Genomic DNA, 23,432 nt, shown 5'->3' with positions numbered 1-23,432 from the left:
CCCTGGATTTACTAAGTCGGCAGCACACCCAGGTACAGGCTTTTGTGTAGTAAAAATTGGATAGCTTTAGACTATTTGCTGGCTGAAGAAGGGAGAGTGCGCGGAAAGTTCAACAAATCAGAATGTTCTATTGAAATTGATGGTTATGGGGAAACCATAAGAGGATTGGCAGCCGAAATTAAGGTGGCCCATGTACCAGTTCAAAAATGGAATTCGATTTTACAACCATCTTGGTGGGACAGATTATTCAATGGGACCTGGTGGAACAAAATAATATTCTTTGTGCTGTGTTCAGAAGCAGGAATTCTATTTCTTCCATGTCTAATTCCTTGTTTTATTAGACTGATTAATTCCATGGTACAGCACAGGGATGTAGATAGCAATAGTACCTGTGGACCTGGAGTTGGCTTCTGGAAACAACACATCCAAGATCATGAGCTTGGGAGAGAGAAAATATGCAAGCAATGCTGCCAAAGTATTGGCAAAATTTGAAAAACGAGTCAGAACGAATGTGAACACTACTGATTATCAGGGGATTCCAGAAGGAGAACATGGAATGAGGATCTAATAAAGTTTTGCTCTCTTTGTTAAAGACCCTTAAAGGTGGCGGGTAGAAGTAGAAAATAAATAGATTTTAGCAATTTGGGATATAGAGGGAGCATGAATTAATGTGGCGATATTAAAGGGGAGGGGTCGTAATATATGTTAGAAATAATTCATGCCAATAAAGAATATATTCTATAAAGATTGTAAAATTCAAACGTGTCTCTGACCACATACAGCCCGAGAGCAGATGTCTATTCAGATTCTAAGAATTCCCGGACACGGCTAAGATAACAATCGACACTATAGCGTAGGAATAAACGCTTCCAGGACGATGAGTCATCAGAAACCACCTAAGAGCGATCATCGTCCTGCAGATTACATCAATCAAGATAGCCAGGGACGCCAGAGTTATACATTTGAATACATGGCTTCCCCAGAGCCCATCAACGCTGACTATCCACCTGGAGGCGATCTTTGTCCAGCTCTGCACACTGAAAGAAACAGCGATGAATGTGAAGAGTTACAAAAGAAATTGGGACTCCTTTGCCTTGGGCACAATAAACTGCATAAAACCTTGTCACTAGAAGCTGCTCTCGTGAACTAGGAGGGTTCCAATGGGATAGAGGTCAGATCTGGGTTCACCCAGGGCTGTTCCCGGGCACGACACTGTCTCTTTGGCTGTGGTGGTTTCGAAGACTGTATTTCGGTTGCACAGAAAGATAAATAAATCTTTTCGCATTTTTTGATAATTTGGCTCACGACTGATCATTTATAACATGTCCATTCACACATCAGGCCTGTTCATTCATACTTCTCTGGTTCTTGGTGCCTCGCCCTCCCAGCCAACGTAAGGTACCTTTTTTCAACACCCCAGAACCTTAGGTACTGACACACTAAGTTTCCCTACTGACCTAGGTTCAGCACCCCGGAGTTTCCCTTTTCCTTTTATTGAACAAAGGAAGGAGATGTTAGCAAACCTCTTAGACTCACATGAAGTGGATCCCTGTTGTCAGAGAATCACTGGTTTGTGTAGGGCCCCACCCTGACTCCTTCCACCTCCCCCAAGGCTTGGCTACCCCTCTTCCCTAGAGATAGTCTTGGAGTCAGGTTCGGACCGCCGCACCTCGCCCAAGTTTGCCTCCCCCCCTTTCTACCCTGAAGGATGAGCCACACAACTGCACCTTCACAGCTGGGGTGCTAAAAAGTCCTATGATACTGTAGCCCTCCTTGCCTGGGGTTGGCCACTCTGGGCTTCAGTATCACTGAGTCTCCAGGAAGTGAGACAGAGTAGGGATCCATCCTGAATTAGGTGAAGTGCCTAACAACGGTGAAAAGTCAAACGGCCAAAGCTGAAGGAAAAACTCGCATGCCGAGACAGCAAGGAGACAGAGAAAGAAAAACAGAAAAGACCACAAGGTCAATTTGCCCCAACCTAGAAATTCCTTTGATAAAGAAGAACTGGTGCTCAGTGTCATGCGGGATAAATATGTATGAACTTATTGTGAAACTGTATGCATATGCATTTGGAAGGGGGATAAAAGGAGGTCTGAAATTTTCAGGGGTACGCATGCCTTTTTAGGAGGATTTTCTCGGTGTGCGTCCGGCGTCGTAAATAAACATACCGAGCTTTACAACTTTTATAAAGTTGTGAGGTTTCTTCTTTTCTCCTCAAAACATTTTGGTGAGCCAAGCCAGGAGTTCTCTGTCCCCGCGGGGGCAGGGGGGATAGACGGACCTCCAAGGCGCGCCCTAGGATTTTTTTCCTGGTGGGGCTCCGCTTGTCTCAACTTGCCACCTGCGAGGACAGACAACGACCCGCTGGCCTGCGGAGGAAGATACGGTATGTACTAAGGGGCCCCAGGGGGGACGAAGGAGAGAAAGGGAGTAAACCACCCAGAGACGTCTGGGTTCATGGGTTCAGCTGATAGAGCAGCTGTATTAGAGACGGAGTTCATCGTTCTGATAGAGCAGACCGCTAGCGGCTTTGGGGGTAAGCCGGGTAAACCCGTGTATGCGTGTATTGGGGATTCATAGTTCTGATAGAGCAGAACTGGTGAGCCCGTGTGTGCTTTGTTTGTGTGTGTGTGTGATGTCCGGACACTGTGTTGCTGTATGATTAATGCATTGTGTGGTCAGTGCACTGTGTTTGTGATCGTGCAAGTGATAAGTGTATGGTGTACAAAAGAGAGTAAATCTACAGTGCCCTACAGTGCGGGGGGGGGGTCAGTACTCCCCGTGTTTGAAGCAGCCGAGTGAGCCCAGAGGCGCCGGCTGCAGCAGGCTGCGGGGGCAGAGAGAGAAGTGCCCCGCGGAGAAGCGAGTGGAGGAATGTCAGTGATGGTATTTATCGTGTTTAAATGTAGTGATTTGTGTAGATTTGGTACATTTTAACCGTGAGTATGAGCTCAGAGAGTTCTTTTGCCTTGGATGTTTGGACTTGATCTCTAGACTGTGTGCTGTTATTTTGATTGTGTCCAAGAAAATTGATATGAGTAAATGCTGAATTATGGTATGCTGTGTTGTGTTGAGAAAGTGAGCACTTTGAGAAATATGCCTTTTCCCAGTGATTTTCTGTGGTGATTTTCTTCCGCTGCATTGCGGTAATTTGATTCTCAGATTGTATAGTGGTGTTTGCGGAGATTTTAAGATTTTTTTGCAAGAAGAGTAGCATTTTTCATAAGAGAACTATAGTACGGTGATTTATGTTTAACTTCGATAAAACGAGTTAAAGGAATTCCAAGAATTCTCCCCCTCATAGTAATTCAAGCCTTGGCTCTAGTGAATTTGAGATAAAGGGGGGGGGGGAAGAGTGCGTGTGTCTGTGTCTGTAGGCATATCACAGTTTCGGCTGTGACTAGCACAGCCTTTTTGCAAAGCAGCAAAACAAGTGTAAGTAGACACAGTGCTTAATTAGATTGTGCAAGAAGAGAACTAGAAAAGACTGATATTTTGTAAAACAGAGTTTATATAGAAGAGATAAAAGAGATGAATGAGATGAATTGGTTAATGAGACTTATGAGATTTATGAGACTTCAGTTGATACTGCAGTAAGTCTTTACTGGAAACAATCTGCTGAAAGGATTTAAAGTTCTCTGTAACAAACAGAATAGCCTGCCTTTGTGAGCAATTTCGGGGAGCCTTTGGTACATCAAGAGGCTAGCAGGCTGTGTGAGGTGACAGTGGCTGTGCCCTGGGCACAGGGACAGCTCTGGCTGCCCCGTCTCCCCAGGGAACACGGGAATGGCCTGTGGGCAAAAGCTGGATGTGCAGGTATTATTGCAGTGCGGTGTTTATGAGAAACACTGGTATTGCTGTTTTGCTATTCCGATAAGTGTCAGGGTACACGCCCCGAGTGTAAATTAGAGGTTTCTGGTCAAGCGGATTCAGAACCTAAGGTCTTAGAGCTTGTGTGTGGGAATCACATCTGATACCTGCCACCTGGAGCTGTGTGTATAGGAGGAAAACTGAGAAACTACTGTGAAGGTCTGTAAAAAGGTTTGAATGGAAGCGAGATAGGGCAAGGAGAAATAAATAATGAGAACTGACCAGAGCAAACAGGTTCCTAAATTAGCCCCTTTTGGGGGGGGCTCACTGGGAAGAGGTTGCCAGTAAGAGCAGCTCAGAAAATAGAAAGATTTATAGTGCTTCATTGCTGTTAGTACTGTTTTATAATAGGAAGATAAATGGGATAGTTTTTGTATGCTGAAATGTCTTTTGTTTTAACAAATCACCCAAAATGACAAAGAGACTGTGAGATCAGACCGCTCTCTGGTCTTGGCCCTTGAAAAGGAAAACAAGGCAAAGAAAAAGCAAATCAAACATGTTGTTCAGCATGCAGCACAAGATAGTAACGTATGAAATCAGGCAAGGATTATCATGCTGAAATGCAAAGCAATCACAGTTCGCAAAACGAGTACATATGACCTGATAAAGGCTTCCTCCCAAGGTAAGGGAGGAGGGGTAAAGGTGACCTTCCCAAAAGGGAAGATTTTTTGTCGGCACAAGGGTCATATATTCAGTTTTAAATAAAGCTTTAGTACCTGTGGAGAATGTTTATGTTGTAGTGTGGGGAATGAACAACTGGCCAGTCTGAGAAGGCATACTTTTGCAAACCTTTAAAGTAGCATGTGTACTATGTGTACCTAAAAGCTTTTGTACAATTCGCTCAATTTGCTAAACATTCTCAAATGAGAAAGGTTACTCTGGAGGCAAATAATATAAAGATGTTAGGCTTAATATCAACAGACACTGAAATTAACAAAGACATTAGTAAGGAGATATTAGAATAAGTAAATAAGTGTTTTCAAGGGTATGGGCCTCTGCTGCACCAGGGAGAGTGAAAGATGCTCCCCCATGGGATGCTCCCCCATCAAGCTTAATGACAGAACACAACCAGTGAGAACTGAGTAGTACCCTCAAAGGGAAGGTAAGGAAGGAATCAGTCCAATAACTGATAGTACTGGATTAAGGGCTGTCAATAAGATAACACAGAATTTGTACCCTGTGGTAGCAAATCCATAGACCTTACTAACTTGTTTAACACCTGAGCTAACCTGGTTCACTGTTTTAGGCCTAAGAGATGCCTTCTTTTGCCTCCCTATCCACGAAGCCAGCCAGAAAATTTTTGCATTCAAACACAAGCTCACATAGTCCATGTGCCTGAAGGCTTCAAAATTCTCCACTCCGATTGGAGAACAGCTTGCAAAGACCCAGAGTCCCGGGAAGCTCCACAAGAGGAAAGGAGGCTGTTGCCGTACATAGATGATCTTCTAGTAGCCACTCGGACGAGAGAAGCGAGAGAAGCCTGGACGGTAAGCCTATTGAATTTCGTAAGACTCCAAGGATGCAGAGTCTCAAAGAAAAAGGCACAGGTAGTGAAACAGAAGGTAATCTACCTGGGGTAAGAAGTGAGTGCTGAGCAGCAGACTTTAAGGCAGGGAAGCCCTATGCCAAACCCTGAACCCCAGACAACGAAAGAACTCCAAACCTTCTTAGGCATGTGTTGTGGTGTGTTGCAATGTCCTGTTTTACCTTCTCCCTTCCCCCTCGCCCCTCGCTGAGTGTGCCCTGTCAATCAGGCTAACATACCAGCAAGGCGTCGTGTGATAGGTGTCCCTAGTCCCTTGAGACCCTGCCCCTTCACCTGGTTGGTGGCTCACCTGTCCCCTCCCCTTCCCCTGCCCTGAGCTTAAAATGTTAATGAGACCATGCGGCCTCCATTCTGTTGGAGGAATTGTCTGGGTGCAGACCTCTGCACCCATGGAATAAACATCTGGATATAACCCTCTAGCAGAATCCACTCCTTCCTTCTCTTCACCATCCCCAGAAGCTCTCTCCTGAGGTAAACGGAGTCCTGACAAGCCTGGACTTGCGTCTTGTGCCCCGCTGCACTCTCCGCCAGCCAAGGTATCTCTGGGGTAAAACACCACAGTGCTGCCTTTGGCCCAGCAGCGAGGATCAGAACTGGCCCAGGCAACATCTAACTGGTTATATTGGGATTCTTATTCCAATAGGCATGGCAGAGTAGTGCCAGCTGTGGGTTTATAATTATGGACTGTTCGCCAGACCCCTCTAAGCTCTTGTTGCCAATGGGAACTGAGATCTCCAGTGGACAAGAGACGCCACACAGGCCTTTCGCCTGCTAGAGAGTCCCCCTCATGTCGGCTCCAGCTTTGAAACTTCCAGATGTAAGTAAAGCATTCTTTCTATTTTTCCATGCAAGGAATTGCCCTGGGAATATTGGCTCAGGACTTAGGTCCATACCGGAGGGCAGTTGCTTACTTCTCTAAGCAACTAGATGCAACAGCCGAAAGATGGCCAGGTTGCCTCAGAGGTGTAGCAGCAGTTGTGCTGAACATTCAAGAGGCACACAAGTTTACCCTGGGACAAAAATGACTGTGCTAGTGTCCCACACAGTGTCCGCAGTACTGGAAGTAAAGGGTGGCCACTGGCTTTTCACCAGAGAGGTTTCTGAAATACCAGGCCATCATGGTAGAGCAAGATGATGTAGAGATAGTGGTGACTAATATTGTCAACCCAGCTTCTTTTCTCAGTGGAATCAAGGAGAAGCAGTACACCATGATTGCCTAGAGACCATTGAAGCTACCTACTCCAGCCGCCCAGACTTAAAGGACACTCCTTTAGATGATGCAGAGACCTGGTTCACTGACAAGAAAGCGACATTGCAAAGTTCACAGTGACTACCTGCAGAGAGGTAATAGAGTCTGGACCCTTACCAACAGGTACCTCTGCACAGGATGCTGAGATAAATGCATGGACCCATGCCTTAAAAACAGCAAAAGGCATTCAGAGTTTTGCATGCACATAGAGCCATCTGGAAGGAGAGGGGACTGCTGACCTCACAGGGAAAGAAGAGACAATCCAGTTGCTGGAAGCAGTTCAGCTACCTGAAAAAGCATATTAAGGCACATCAGAGAGTGAGCTTAAAATTGGAGGAAAGAAATGAGCTGGCGGATGGAGAGGCAAAGAAAGCAGCAAAGGGTGAGGTACAGATTTTCCTCGAAGGTGAGCCAGAATACAATAATACTAATCAAAAGCGACGTACCACTGCAAGGGGTGAGCTACCATTGAAAGAGAGCTAGTAATCCCTTCCCATTTTCGTGGTTACTAGTGAAGGAAGGGCACTAGAAAACACACTAGGGCCTAACTACCTAAAGCCTTTTATAGAGTGTGTCTCCTTTCTCAAAATGACCAAGGCTGCAAGTGATACAGAGGGCACTGAAATGAAGTGTTGACTTTGAAGTAGTAATTCCCACAGGCTTTCTAGAACACACATCTGATTGAAAGAATTGTTGTATCGTTGTCAGGAATTTATATGCCACTATCACTCAGGTGAGCTGATAATGTGATCCTTGCCTCCAGACTAACCTCAAAAAACCCCCACCCTGGGCCAAAACTCAGTCAGACTGGGAGAGGCCATGGGCCTGTACAGCAGCGGCAAATCAACTTTTCAGAACTCCCAAGGAAAGGGGGGTATCAGTATTTACTGGTATTAATAGATACATTTTCAGGGTGGCCAGAAACATTCCCCATCAGAACTGTCAAAGCTCAAGAGGTGACCAGATCATTTTTAGAAGAGATAATACCACGCTTCAGAGTTCCAGCCACAATATCCTCAGGTAAAGAATCACCTTTCATTTCCAAAATAGTGCAACAGATTAGTAGCCATCTGGGCATAGATTAGGAACTTCACACCCCATACCGCCCCCAATCAAGCGGCCCAGAGGAGAGAATGAATCATTTGATTAAGCAGCAAATCATAAGACTGGGTCAAGAAGCTCTTCCACTAGCACTATTGCAAATTCAAACTAAACATTTTGAGCTAAAGGAATGCTGAATCCTTTTGGGATGCCTTATAGAAGACCATATAGAATACAAGGGGAATGTCCAGAATGTCCACTTACATAGTGGCATTAAGCAAACAGCTCAGAGTAATTGAGAAACATGTGGCTGGAACTCGGAGCAGGGAGTTAGATAGCCTGGGGATGATGTATATGTTAAGTCTCTTACAGAGAAGACTTCGGAACCATAGTGGGAGAGACCACTGCAAGTACTTCTCACCACCTTCACTGCAATCAAAATCAAGGAGCAGAATGCCTGGATCCGTCACTCTCGGGTGAAGAAGGCCCAGAAGCCCCTTCAGGAGTGACACCAGGAGACAATGAACTGAGACTAAAACTTACTCGGGCAAAATGAGTATATTGCGGTCGGGAGTAGCTCATACTTTAGTGTACAGAATTGTTTTGTATGGAACTATAAATGAAGTTTTAGAACTAGAGAGTACCTCTACCCAAAGCAATGCTGAATGGCCTTGGTCCCTGGCATTTAATCAGTATACTGGATCCATGGGAAAACCTTCTGAGATAAAAGATTTAAACATATCTACTGTAGTAATCCACGAGAATCAGGTATGTGAAGGGTAAGAATAGCAAGAACAAGAACTGTGAACACTTCAAGGAATCTGAGGAGAAGAAATCAAAGTGCTTAGTCATCAATAGGATGGCTTATGAGAGACCAGATGTAATTAGTGTCTGAACCTCCTCTGGTGTATATGAACACCAGGAAGTCTGTGATAACCTAAGTGAATCAGACTGTTGGTGTAATTTCACCCTGATACAGCCTGTAGAATTGACCTGCCTTTGAGCTCGAGTTACTGTCAGACTTTCATTTGAATTCAAAGTGGACACTGCACTTTTTACCACAGCGGGGCCTTATACACCCCATACTAGTTCAGACTCTACCCAAACTCCAAACTTGAACCTAACGTAGTAAAGAATGTGACTGAACAACAGCTATTATTCAATCCAGAATGGTCTCTCAAACGTGTGGAATTGATAATGCAAATTAACATCTCAAGAATCCAACCAGCCTGCTCCTCCTTCCTAAAAACTTCCTTTGAGGGCTGGACAACATGGTCACAAAAACAGGCATATCTCAAGAGCAGAACAAGAAAGGAAGGAGCCAGCTCTCCTGGTGCCTAAAACCAGGAACACCAAGAAATCAGTTTCCTTAGGTCATTTTCCAAGCTGGTTGGCTGAACCCCCAGGCAATGGCTTGTAAATGGTGCTGAACTGCAGGTGGTAAATTAACCCAAGCAAGGAAGGTGATTTTCCTTATTTATGGCTATCCCTTTTCCTACTGAGATTTGGATCAGTGATTGTCCCAGTCTGAGGCAGTTGGATTCTGCTTAAAAGAGGTAGAGAGAGAGACCCCCTCAGAGCACAGCTGCAGGCTGTAAGATTTTGAGCATCACTTTTGTGCTGAGTGTTTCAAGTAGCAGAAACCTGATCCCAGTTTCTTCTGAGGCACTGCAATGAATTTAGGCTCTTCTCTCAAGATTTCCCCTCCATTATCTTCTGCCCTGAACACAGTCCACAGCTTGATCTTAGCTAGGGGCAAAGTGGGTAAAGTTTTGTAGACCAGGAGAGACATTCCTGCTTGCCACACATCTGAGAAATCAGGTGCTTTGGAGAGAGAGGGAGAGGTTAGATTCCCTGAGGTCTCTACATTTCAGAACAAACATCTGCCTCAAGTATGACCTAAACCTCTGTCAGATACACTTGTGAAGTGTGTCTGAATTTGCAGTATGAGCCCAGCACATCCCTCTGGCAGGGAGGGATGGTCATGGACAGAAAGCAGTTCCTGTTCCCCATAACAAACATCTAACTGGCATATTAGGGACAAGATTAGGAGTTTTAAATGGAATTGATTCAGAAATACTGATGAATAAACTGGCTGCTGCAGCAGGTAGCCTAACAAAATTGAAGCAGCCTTTATAGTAATCTCTATTGGCATTAGGAACTAGCCAGTGACAGATTTCAAAAGTACTGCCAAAGTAAAGAAGTATGAAGAGGCCGGGGACCAAGACCACAAATTGATAGTAGAAGCACTTAGTATAGTTCAAGATAATGTGTCTTTAGCTTTCCGTTGTATACAAGCACAGTTATGGATACAAGCAACAGCAGCTCTGATCATATAGGAAAGGGGTGAAGGTAATTTTCCAGCTGAAATTCGGAAAATTGAGTAGGATAATGCAATTGATTTTGAAAGGAAGTTTCAATCCTGGTGGACTATGGTGAATTTCACCTATGATCCGGTTTCTAATGTGGCCACTGCCTTTGTGCTTACCATATGTAATGCCACTGTTTATGTTATCCATCCCATCATTGCCCTAAGATTAAACCATGAAGAAACAATACTCTATCCTTCAGAACATAGAGTGTGGGCACGAAAAGATGAATGAAAAGTGGCAGACAGTAAACTTAGAATCCTGCATTACTAGAGAACAAATGAGATTCATTTGTGAAAGCAATACTGCTAATGCCCAGGATGTGTTTGGACACTGAACAGGGTATTTGCCACTTTGAAATTCATCCAGTCACTGACCAGAAAACTGTGCTCGTATATACTGGAAAAGGGCGTATGTTTGAGAACTGCTTGTGCTGCTGTACAAATTGATAGCAATGATGTTATTCTGTTTAGTAGAAACCATTCTAATCTCTGTATTTTTAATTTTGTTAAGATTATTGGGTGTGATTTTTCGTATTTGGTACCAGTAACATCCCACCAGCTGATTACAGTCAATTACACAGTGTATCACAGACTACTACCTACCCCTATTGGGGCGAACCTTACCTTGGTAAAACAATTAATTAAGCACCAAGACCTATTAGAAGTCTTGAAAGAAATCCAAGAAAGTAGAAAGAAAACCTTAATTACTGTCCAACATGATGCAAAGGAGATAACCAGAGTTCTACAAAGAATAAAATAAAATATAGATCATCACTGGTGAGATATGATCTTTGGGTGGTCACCAACTGCAAATGGAATCTTTAATAAGTTGTGCCACCCTATTGTAGTTTTACTAATAATAGTTGGGATAAGCTTAAGATTATCTATTACATTGTTAATTTGGAACTGGAGAATACTACAAGGAATGGCTGTACTAACCTCTTTATCAAACGTACATAGTGAAGCATTAAAAGACACTTATTGTCATGAAAGTTTTCATTAAGTAAAAGAATTTACTTATTTCCTAGGAAAGGGGGGAATGAGACAGAGTAGGGATCCATCCTGAATTAGGTGAAGTGTCTAACAACGGTGAAAAGTCAAACGGCCAAAGCTGAAGGAAAAATTTGCATGCCGAGACAGCAAGGAGACGGAGAAAGAAAAACAGAAAAGACCACGAGGTCAATTTGCCCCGACCTAGAAATTCCTTTGATAAAGAAGAACTGGTGCTCAGTGTCATGTGGGATGAATATGTATGAACTTATTGTGAAACTGTATGCATATGCATTTGGAAGGGGGATAAAAGGAGGTCTGAAATTTTCAGGGGTACGCATGCCTTTTTAGGAGGATTTTCTCGGTGTGCGTCCGGCGTCGTAAATAAACATACCGAGCTTTACAACTTTTATAAAGTTGTGAGGTTTCTTCTTTTCTCCGCAAAACAGAAGGACTCCAAAACTGATCGCTTCTGGTGTCAGTTCACCTATGAGGTCGTCTGCATGTCACTAAAAACCCTTCGTCGCAGCTCCCCACATGCCCGAGAAGCTGAGGCTGAATTGCATGTCACTCACAACTTTTGCCACAGCCCTCCACATGCCTGGAGACCAATGGCTTGTTTGCATGTCACTCAAAACCTTTTTCCACAGCTGCCCACACGCCTGGAGAAGCTGAAGCTGATTTGCGTGTGATTCACTCTGTTTCACCAGGGCTCTCCACACGCCTGGAGGGCAATGGCTTGTCAGGCTTTAATGGGGCCTGCCCTCAGATGCTGGAACAAGCAGGGTTGGGGGGCACCTCACTCGGTCTTCCCTCTTTCACTTCCCTCTGTTTCCAGCTGGTCTCCTCACAGAGAACTCGGAACTGTGGTACTAGAAGGCCCACTCTCACTTCAGGACTCTGACCGGCCCCATCTCAGTCACGCTCACACACTCGTCCCCCCCTCTCCTTCACCTGGGGCCCTCCCCCTGCCTGTGGATAGGTGATACTTACCAGCTCCACTGTGCCTCACATGTGCCTCAGGCCTTTTTCCCTGGGTACCAACGCAAGGTCCCTCCGTGGAGGACAGGGGCCGTCCTGTCCTTCAGTTGGGCGAGGTCATATCCCGGATGATTCCCGAAGCTGTTAGAAATGGGAGCAGGCTCCTGGTACTAAAGTGATTTCAGCATTTATTATAAGAAAAAGAAAGGCCTAAAGCATGGGGACCCGCAGGCCGAGCAGGAGCGTTCCCGTAGAGGATGCTGCAACGCCGGTGATGGGTCTTCCTGAGCAGCGATGTAGAGATGTCTCTGATGTCCCAGAAGGAGCAGCACAGATTCAGTGGGTCAGAAGCCCCTTTTTATCCTATTTTTTTGTCCCTTTGGATTGGTTTCTTTTTGGATCCTTCATTTGCATAAAGGTTTAAGGCACTTGATTGGCCCATTACAGTTCTGTCCTGGCTGGGTCGTTTTGCTTGGGGAGGTGGTGCACTTTACTTAGGTGTATTATGGTACATTGAGTACCGTATTTTTTATAACTACCCTTTTACAATAACTAAACTAACAGTACATGCTTAACGATCTATCAACTATTTTACAACAGTTTCTAACCTATCTTTAACACCCTGAAGAGTTAACACCAGCGATGGGGCAGCAAATCTTTCCCCTGCTACCCTCTTCGCCCTCTGACTCACTGCTGCCCAGCCACAGAGGCGGGTTTTTGAATGCAAATCACAGGTATACAAATGCAAAAGCTTGTGCTGCTTTGAGAAAGAGAGAGTGCACGGGAGCGAGAGGCAGCCCGCTAGGTCAGGCATGGTTTGAGATGTGTCAGAACAAAGGGGCATTTATGCTAAACTAAAGACTGATAAGATTAACTTCTCAATTCGAAGATTTAGTACTCTGGGCAATTAAGAACTTCTCTGAACTCTGGGAATCTGTTCATATTTGGCTTTTTTATATTCCTACTAAGAAAGATAAGGCTGTAGCTGCTTTGTTTTCAACCTGCCCTGTAATTAATGAGCTTTTGTTATCAGCAAAGCTAGTAAACGTATCTCTGGAATTTCTCCTGCATAACATCGGGTGCCATCTTTAACCCCCACTACCTAGCTAACAGCACCTTTGGCTGCTTGTAGTATTACACTGGAGGAAAGGGAAGGAGCCTTGCCCTGAGGAGGGAGGGTGACTCTTTCGACCTTATGCGCGAATGTAACAGCATTGGGAATAACAGTCCTGAAAAGGTAGCAGCCTCCCTGAACTTTTAACTGAACATTCGGGTGAAAAACTGGGTGTCCCGGTTCCAAAACCCAAAAGGCTGTGCCAAGATCTCTTACACCACTATTGGGCATGCTCCGTTGGGACAAAATGGCGACGCCTTACAGGGAGTTGCCTGCACTGGTTTGACCAGAAAATGGGAATTCTGGGATGCTGTAGTCAAACCAATGGGTGCTCAGATTTTAATATTGGCCCCTGATGTAGCCACTGAGTTTCAGATACACCTCTGAGAACACACAGGGGTTAAAAATCAGAGCTGGGCCCCTGAGAAGCTCTCTTGGGACTTCGAGGGAAAGAGGTCGGATCTCCCTCCCCCATCCAGCTGCTGCTGCTGGGCGGGGGAGGGGCAGCCATGCAGTAGGCCTGGGCCTGGACAGAGATGGGGGGTGAAGAGGCCCTTGAGGATGGAAGGGTGGAGGAGCACCAAGAGATATCGGGCAGCCACCCCCCCTCCCCCCAGGGGAGAGAGAGAGAGAGAGAGAGAGCCGGCATCTGAATTTGATAGCGGCCGGCCCAGGAGGAGAAGGGGGGCTGCAGAGAGAAGGTGCCCGGCAGGGCAGCGTGGGAGTTCCGGAGCTCTGGGACAGGCAGAGACTGAAATTTTTAATCCTTTTCTTGCATGATTGAAACCTTGCAAATGCTGATCCTCCTGGAGCTGAATGAGAAGAGAGATAAGAGATGAAATAAGAAGGGATGGGCCACGAGGGAAGTGCAGAAGACTCTTGAGTGGGGGGAGAGATGACAGAGTGGCCTTTTGGCTGGACTTTTTTTGTGTGGCGATAGATGGAAATATTTTTTTTCCCTGTGACACAGAGACTGCATTTAGGGGGAGGCAGTGCCTCAGAATGGGGAGGGTTCAGTGTGGGTACCCCTCGGCCCCAGGGGGTGCAAAAATTTGGGGGGAACAGATGTCCCAAAGGAGAGACTGTGCCTTTTTTGGAGTGAGACAAGGCATCCTTGAAAGACAACCCTAGAAGCAGCTCTGGTCCACGCACAGAGGTGAGAGCACTGGGCATGGAAGGAAGATGTCACGATGGCAAAAGGACTTTCCAGGCGGTGCTGAGTGACATGGAAACACACGAGGTTTCAACGGTGTTTCCAGGGGAAGCCTATGGTGCAAGAAGGACTCCTCTCCTCTTGATGAACTGAAGATTGAGTATTCTAAAGGGTGGTGCCGGACTGAGAGTTGGAGATTTGAGGGAATGTATTGCATTGGGAAATTTGATAGGGGGAGAAGGAAAATGCTTCTGTAAGGTTTTCATTTTCCTTGGGTTTTTTTTTCCTCTTTTCTTGTAGTTTAGGTAATAAAGTTTTCTATATTTCTAAGCAGGAGCCTGCTTTGCTTATTCCTGGTCACATCTCACAGCAGACACCAGGGAGAAGCTATTCTCATGGGGGCACTGGCATTGTGCCAGGGTCAAACCATGACATTGCCGAACAACAAAGTGGCGTCCCCCTATAGAAAGTTGCTGTACAAGACGGTGGCCCCCTGTACCCAGCATGCGCAGTGCAGTAGACGCCATTTCGTAATCATCGAGACGACCAACCTCCAACTACAGCACCACTTCTGGCTTCTTCTATTATTGCAAGGGAAGGGGAAGACAAAAAGTTCTCTACAGGAGCGCCGACAGAAGAAACAAATCTATGGAATGCAGTTCAACCATATCTAAAGAAAGAAACCAATTTATTTCCACAAGATAGAAGAGACTTTTCGAATTTTAAATCAAGTGCTCATTCAGAAAAAGCAATCCTGCAAAACCAACCAGCAGGAAACCCAGAGGACACATATACAAAAATATGATGAGGGATATCTGAGTCATTAATTTCATCCATAGACCAGCTCACACAAGCCATTGCTGCAATTCAAACAGAAGACATCAAAACATGCTTTAGAGATGAAGAAGACTGGCAAATATTGCTCAGAGCCCAGAAAAATTATAAAGTAACATAATCAATGTCTTAGGTGTAAAAAGGAAAAACATCATTCAAATGAGCGCTGTTCTAAATATGACATAGATGGAAATCTACCGGGAAAAGTATTTTCCAGTGCCTCAATAATCTGAAATTTTTCCAAAGACAGAACACTTAGGGAACTTTAATAATTATAGATAATAACTTTCTATAAAACGAGTGTTGATGAGATCAAGCAAAGTTAAGTTTCACTACATTTAAGTCTAAGTACTCTTAAGTTACATCTTGTCACTTTGATATTCTGTTAAAATTAAGTTTATTATTTCTTGCTATCAGAATTCATTCATTCCAAGTTTAATGTTGTTTAATAGAACTTATCCTAAGTTTTGTTAAAAGTTATTTGTCTATAGGGTAAGATATGTAGTTCTTTTTCTAGTGAGATAAGACAGCTCTGATTGAAACAGCTGAGATACTAACAAACACCTGTTTGTGAGTGGAAGGAGATGCAGTTTGTTACATCATCAATTTCACTGAAAGTTCTATTCTTTATTACAGTCTCTGCTGTTTTTCTTTTATAGGTGATTCTGATAAATAGTAAGTGTTGATAATATCAAATGAATGTTTAAAAAATGTTGTCATAACTACTTCAAACATTTGCTGCTGTTATATTGATTGTATAATGTGAATTCACTGATTTTTTGTGATACAAATTATTTACAAGGTATTGTTATAGTATTTAAAGCTGGCTTCCATCAGCCAGCCAGCTTTGCCATCTCTTTGTGATCACCTATAAGACACGTGTCATTTCAGGATCCTACTTTTTTTTTTTTGTTCTCTAGCTGTTAATGCATCTCTTAGACCAGGTTAACTCTCTGGCTTGTCCCTATGAATTGCGGAAAACAAAACAAACTCCATAATTTTTGTGAAAGTTGTAAGGCTGGTATGTTTATCACAGCGCTGGACAAGTGAGGATTGCTCCCCTTAAAAGAACATGCATGCCTCTGGGAACTCCAGATCTCTTTTTATCTTCCTTACTAATCCATTTGTATGGAATTTCACAACAGGTTCATAAATATTCATTTTACTGATTTCGCATTACACTTGCAGCTAGTTTTTTTTATCAGAAAGTACAGAAAGAACTCCTGGGTCACCCTGCCCTGCCTCCCAAAGCTTCTCTGTCCTTTGGCTGAAGCAGTTCCTTCGAACATAGGTTTTTTGTGAGAACAAGCAGTCAGACTAAACAGCTATGTTTGCAAGCTACAGACAATTCAAATATGTACTTTTTACCTAAATCGGAATGGATTTCTACTTTGGATAATTTCCACTATGTCTCATTCCCCCCTTTCCTAAAAGGAATAAGTAAATTATTTTACTTAATGCAAATCCCTACGACAATAAGCGTGCCTTAATGCTTTACCCTGTACATTTGATAAGGATGTTTCTCAAGCATACACAACCTTTACCAGTATATACAAGCACAGTTTTCTGATTAGTGCCTAGATGAATCTCTAAGTGGCAAATACTTTGTTAAGTGTCTAGACACATATTTTAAGCATTAATAGTATTGCTTCCTAGTTGTTCCCTAGTAACACAAGATTCTAAGTTTACTGTTTGCCACTTTTCATTCACCTTTCATGCCCACACCCTATGTTCTGAAGTGTAGAGCACTGTTTTTCATTATTTATTCCTAGTTCAATGATGGGGTGGATAACATAAACAGTGGCATTACGTATGGTAAGCACAAAGGCAGTGGCCACATTAGAAGCAGGATCATAAGGTGAAATGTACCATAGTGCACCAGGATTGAAACTTCCTTTCAAAATCAATCACATTATCCCAGACAACATTCCGAATTTCCGCTGAAAAATTACCTTCACTCCCTTCCCGTATGATCAGAGCTGCTGTTGCCTGCATCCATAACTGTGCTTGTATACAACTGAAAGCTAAAGACACATTATCTTGAACTGTACTAAGTGCTTCTACTATTAACTTGCGGTCTTGGTCCCTGGCCTTTTCCCACTTTGGGAGTACTTTTGAAATCTGCCACTGGCTAGTTCCCAATGTCAATAGAGATGACTGTAAAGGCTGTTTCAATTTTGCTAGGCCACCTGCTGTGGTGGCCAGCTCTCTCATAGATCCAGCATACAGATTAAAACCTGGGACCAAGGCCATTCAGCATTGTTTTGGATAGAGATACTCCAGGACTTCAATTACAATTATACACAAAACAATTCCATAAATAAAATTTCAAATTGTCCCCCTCCCCCCGTCCCTGCAATACACTCATTTTGCCTGAATAAGTTTCAGTCTCAGTTCATTGTCTCTTGGTGTCAATTTCCAAGGGGCTTCTGGGGCCTGCTTCATTCAAGTGTGATGGATCCAGGCATTCTGCTTCTTAATCCTGATTGTGATGAAGGTGGTGAGAAGCACGTGGAATGGTCCTTCCTACTGTGTTTCCAAAGTCTTTTCTGTAAGAGACTTAATGTATACATAATTCCGAGGCTGTATGTTATGTACTGGTTCACTTAGCTCCCTGCTCTGAGTTCCAGCCACATGTTTTTCATATTCTCTGAGCTGTCTACTTAAAGCCACCATATAGGTATCGTGGCTGGAATTCCGAAAGCGATATTGTTACTCTGGTCACCTCTTAAGCCTTGACAGTGCTGGTGGGGAACACTTCTGGCCACTCTGAAAATGTATTTGTCAATATTCATAAATACTGACACCCTCCTTTCCATGGGAGTTCTGAAAAGTCAATTTACCACTGCTGTCCAGGCCAATGACCCTTCCCAATCTGACCTAGTTTTTGTCTGGGGGTACTCTTGGGGTTAGTCTGGAGGCAAGGATCTCACTGTCAGTTTACCTGAGTAATACTGGCATATAAATTCCTGGCAACGATTCTTTCCATCAGATATGTGTTCTAGAAAGTCTGTGGAAAATACTACTTAAAAGTCAACACTTCATTTCTATGTACTCTGTAACACTAGCAGCCTTGGTCATTCTGGGAAAGGAGCCACACTTTATAAAAGCTTTTAACTAGTTAGGCCCCAGTGTGTTTTCTGGTGCTACTCCCTTACTAGTGACCACACAAGTGGGAAGGGATTACCAGCTCCCTTTCAATGGTAGCCCATCCCTCTTGGTTGTATGTCCCTTTTGATTAGTATTATTATTATATTCTGGCTTAATTTCAAGGAAAATCGGTCCATAATTACCTCACCTTTTGTTGCTTTCTTTGCCTCTCTATCTGCCAGCTCATTTCCTTCCTCCAATTCAGAGCTCACTCTCTGGTGCGCCTTAATATGCATAATTGCTACCTTTTCAGGCAGCTGAACTGCTTCCAGCAGCCAGATTATCGCTTGTGCATGTTTAATGTTCTTTCCTTGTGAAGTCAGCAGTCCCCTCTGTCTCCAGATGGCTCCATGTGCAAGCACAATTCTGAATGCATACTTTGAGTCTTTATAGATGTTTATTCTCTTTCCTTTTGCCATTTCCAAGGCACAGGTCAGTGCAATTATCTCAGCCTTCTGCGCAGAGCTGCCTGTTGGTAAGGGTAAACCCACAGCCAGCACCACCCTGCCATGCCTAGAGAAGGTTCGGAGTTCCTTTATATTGTTTCCTTGTGAGCCTGCCCTGAAGTCCGTTGCCCAGCAGTAACCTTGTACCCTAGGTAGATTAACTTCTGTTTCACTACCTGTGCCTTTTTCTTTAATACTCTGTATCCCTGGAGTCCTAGGAAATTTGAAAGGCTTCTTCCTTCTTCCTGTGGAGTTTCCCAGGACTCTGGATCTTTGCAAGCTGTTCCCCAAACAGAGTGGGGAAATTTTTGATGCCTTGAGGCACATGGACCATGGGAGCTGGGTTTTGCGCCTGCTTTTAGGGCTTTCCCATTCAAATACAAAAATTTTCTGGCTGGCTTCGTGGATAGGGAGGCAAAAGAAAGCATCTTTCATATCTAAAACAGCAAACCAGGTTAGTTCAGGTGTTAAACAAGTTAATAAAGTATATGGATTTACTATCACATGATATAAATCCTTTGTTATCTTATTGACAGCCCTCAATCCTGTACTATCAATTACTGGGCTGATTTCTTCCCTATCTTCTTTTTCAGGGGGTACTGCTTAATTCTCACTGGTTGTGTCCCTTCCTTAAGTTTGATTACTATGGGGGGGTGGTGTTCTTCGCTCTCCCTGGTACACCAGAGGCCCATACCCCCGAAAATACTTGTCCTAATATCTCTTTGCTAATTTCCTTCTTAATTTCAATAGCTGTTAATGTTAAGCCTAGCACCTTTACATACTTTTGATCATTTACCTCCAGAGTAACGTCCCCATTTTAGAATGTTTGACGAATTGGTCATATACAAAAACTTGTAAATATCCCATTGTTAGTTTAAAGGTTTGCAAAAGTATGCCTTCTCAGACTGGCCAGTTGTTCCCCACACTACAACATAAACATTCTCCAAAGGTGCTAAAGCTTTATTTAAAACTGAATATATGGCCCCTGTATCAACCAAAATACCACCCTTTTCCTTTCTTCTGGTCTCACTGCCTCTCGCAGAGGGATCTGTTGGCTCCTAGTTCTGGATGAACTTGGACTGCCAGGAGGGGAATGGGTTTGAGTGGGTATACCTTGAGAGCCTGAGTCCTCTTCCCTTTTGAGGAGGTCCTCCTCATCCTCCCTTACCTTAGGAGGAGCCTTTAACGAATCAAATGCATTCATTTTGAGAGTTGTAATTGTTTTGCATTTCAGCATGATAAACTTTGATTTCATACATTGCTGTCTTACACTGTATGCTGAACAACACATTTGATTTGCCTTCTCTTTCCTTTGCTTTCTTTTTCAAGAGCTAACACCAGTGGGTCAGAGGGAGCTCTGAACCCACAGTTACTCTGCCATTCTAGGTGATTCTTTAAGGCAAAAAACATATCAGCATACGAGACCTCATCTTATTTGCTTCCCCGTCTTAAAACAACATTAACTGCAACACAGTATTATAAATCTTTTTATTTTCCAAGTTGCCCCTACTGGCAGCTTTCTCCAAGAGAGTGCCTCCCAAAGGGGCTACTTCAGGAACCTCTTTGCTCCAGTTAGTTTTCATTATCTCCTTCTCCTTATACTATCTTGTTTCCAGCCAAGCCTCACTGTTATGAACAAAAATTCAGTTAATATTTTTTTTGTGAGAAAGAGTTACAGGGAGGCAGCTGGATCTCTGTCCCTGCCAGGGTTCTGCGTGCTTTGTTATTGTAATCACGGGTCGTTGTAGCTTATCTCCCCTTTTGTATTAGTAAAAGCCCTGGCTAGGGTGACGTAATGGCCCTTCCCTGAGGCTAAGGTGTTCTCTTCACAGCATAGTGAAGACACCTGAGAGGGTGGGGGGGGTTATGCAAAGTGACTCCAAAAACCAGCATGCTTTGAGACCTCGACTCCAAAATGCAACGAGAAAACCCTAAAAACAACGAGCCACCTAAGAGTTGAGAGACTAAAGTGATGTCCAGACTTGAGGAGCCAAGTGCTGAGCCTGCAGAGATGCGGAGTCCCTCTCGCCCTGACCACAGGAGTCGTCCCCAGCGCCGAGACTGAGGGGGACCGCACTGAGAAAGCAAGATCTGATGGGGACATCACGCCCTAAAGGCTCCCACGAGGACCGCATCCCCCGGCTCTGCCCCTAGTGGACAGAGCTGCGCATATCCTCCTCCTCTGAGTCGCCCTGGGAGACGCGACGGGGACTGCAGCCCTGCCGAGCCACCCAATCCTGAGCTGATCACTTTTAATAAAGGCATTAAAAAGGAGAAGAAGTCTCCTGGCCCTGTTTATTTCACTCACAGTGTCTTTTCTCAGTTTTCCTCACACACAGACCTTCAGGTGGCAGGTATCAGATGCGATCCTCCGTACATAAGCTTTAAGATCTCAGGTTCTGAATCGGCTTGACCAAAAACCTTCAATTTACACTTGGAGCATAGAACAGCAATACCAGCACCTCTCACAAATTCTGCATTGCATGCAAGGTGCCAGCCTCTCCATGCACCAATAGCTCCTGGGAATTTCCTGCACGCTATTCCATTTATCACTTCAGCATCTATCACTTAACATGTACAGCAGGTTGTTTTCAGTCCGGACTTACTATATTTCCAGCTGAAGTCCGATAAAGCCCCTTTATATAAACTCATTCGTCTCCACTATCTAAACTCTGTTTTACAAAATCTCAGTCTTTTCCAGTTCTCTTCCCGCACAATGTAATTAAAGCATTGTTTCCACTGACACTCACTTTACTGCCTTGCAAAAGGATGTGCCTGTTACAGCAAAAGCTCTGATATGCCCACAAACACAGATTCCCCCCCCCCCCCCATCTCAAATTCACGAGAGTCAGGGCTTGGATTGCTGTGGGAGGGTGTCATGGTTTGATGCTGGCACAATGCCAGTGCCCCCATGAAAATATATACTCCCTGGTGTCTGCAGTGAGATGTGACCAGGAATAGAGCAAAGTAGGCTCCAACTTAGGAATAAAGGAAAAACACTTTATTAACCTATAACTATATGTAAAAAGAAACACACACAGAACTCAGAATGAAAGCCTTCCAAAACATTCCTCCTCCCCCCACCAAATTTCCAATACATCACAATAAAACCAAACCTTGGATTCTCAATTAAGTTACCACCCCTCAGATCACCAACACTCAGTCCATCACCACCTGTCATCGTTTGAGCCTGGCACAGAGCCAGTGCCCCCATGAAAATGCCCTCACCCTGGTGTCTGCTGTGAGATGTGACCAGGAATAAGCAAAACAGGCTCCAGCTTAAACATAAAGAACACTTTATTACCTAAACTACAGGAAAGTAGGGAAAAACTATAAGGAAAAAAAATTGAAAACCTTACAAAAAAAACCACTTTCCTCTTCCCCACTACCTGAATTTCCCAATCCGATACATTCTCCCAAATCACCAACTGCCCAGCCTGGCACCACACTTTAGTATACTTAAACTTCAGTTCATGAAGAGGAGAGGAGTCCTTCTTGTTCCATAGGCTTCCCCTGGAAACACACTGAAACCTCGTGTGCTTCCATGTCACTCGGCACCGCCCGGAAAAAGTCCTTTTGCCGCTTGTGACATCTTCCTTCCATGCCCAGTGCTCTCACCACTGCGCATGGACCAGAGCTGCTTTCAGGGTTGTCTTTCAAGGATGCCTTGTCTCACTCCAAAAAGGCACAGTCTCTGCTTTGGGACATCTGTCCCCCCCCATATTTTTCCAACCCCCTGGGGCCGAGGGGTCCCCACGATGAACCCTCCTGGTTTTCAGGCACTGCCTCCCCCTAAGTGCAGTCTCTGTGTCACAGGAACAAACTGAGTCCATGGCCACAAGAAAAGTCCAGCCACAAGGCCACTCCAAGCATCTCTCTCTTCACTCAGCCAGTCTTCTCTACGTCCTTCAGGCCAAGTCCTTGTCTCATCTCATCTCCTATCTCCCTTCTTATTCAGCTTCGAGGAGGATTAGCATTTTTGCAAGGCCCCAATCATGAAAGAAAGGGGTTAAAACTTTCAGTCTCTGTCTGTCCCGGAGCTGCAGCACTCCCACACACGCTGCCGCTCAGGCCAGGCACTCTTCCCCCCCCTCCTTCTCCTCCTGGGCCGGCTGCTATCACATTCGATGTCGCCGGCTCTCCTCTCTCCCTCCTGGGGGGGGGGGGGGGGAATGTCTGCCCGATGTCTCTTGGGGCTCCTCCACCCTTCCATCCTCGAGGGCCTTCTCACCCCCATCTCTGTCCAGGCCCCGGGCCTACCGCATGGCTGCCCCTCCCCTGCCCAGCAGCAGCGGCTGGACAGGGGAGGGAGATCCGACTTCTTCTCCTTGAGGTCCCAAGAGAGCCTCCCAGGGCCAGAGCCCTGCTTTTTAACCCCTGTGTATTCTCGGAGGTGTGTCCAAACCCCACTGGCTACACCAGGTGTCAGTATCAAACTCCGAACATCCATTGGTTTGACCACAGCATCCCAGAATTCCCACTTCTTCCTGGTCAAACCACCACACCACCCTTCAGATAATCAATTCTCAGTTCATCAAGAAGACAGGAGTCCCTCTTGTACCATAGGCTTTCCCAGGAAACACAGCTGAAACCTCTTATGTTTCCATGTCACACGTGGCACCGCCCGGGGAACATTTGCCATCGTGACATCTTCCTTCCATGTACAATGCTCTCACCACGGCACATG

Source organism: Zonotrichia leucophrys, unplaced genomic scaffold (genome assembly GCF_028769735.1).
Source record: "Zonotrichia leucophrys gambelii isolate GWCS_2022_RI unplaced genomic scaffold, RI_Zleu_2.0 Scaffold_36_1286893, whole genome shotgun sequence".
Taxonomy (NCBI): domain Eukaryota; kingdom Metazoa; phylum Chordata; class Aves; order Passeriformes; family Passerellidae; genus Zonotrichia; species Zonotrichia leucophrys.
Note: the sequence above shows the minus strand (reverse complement) of the source record.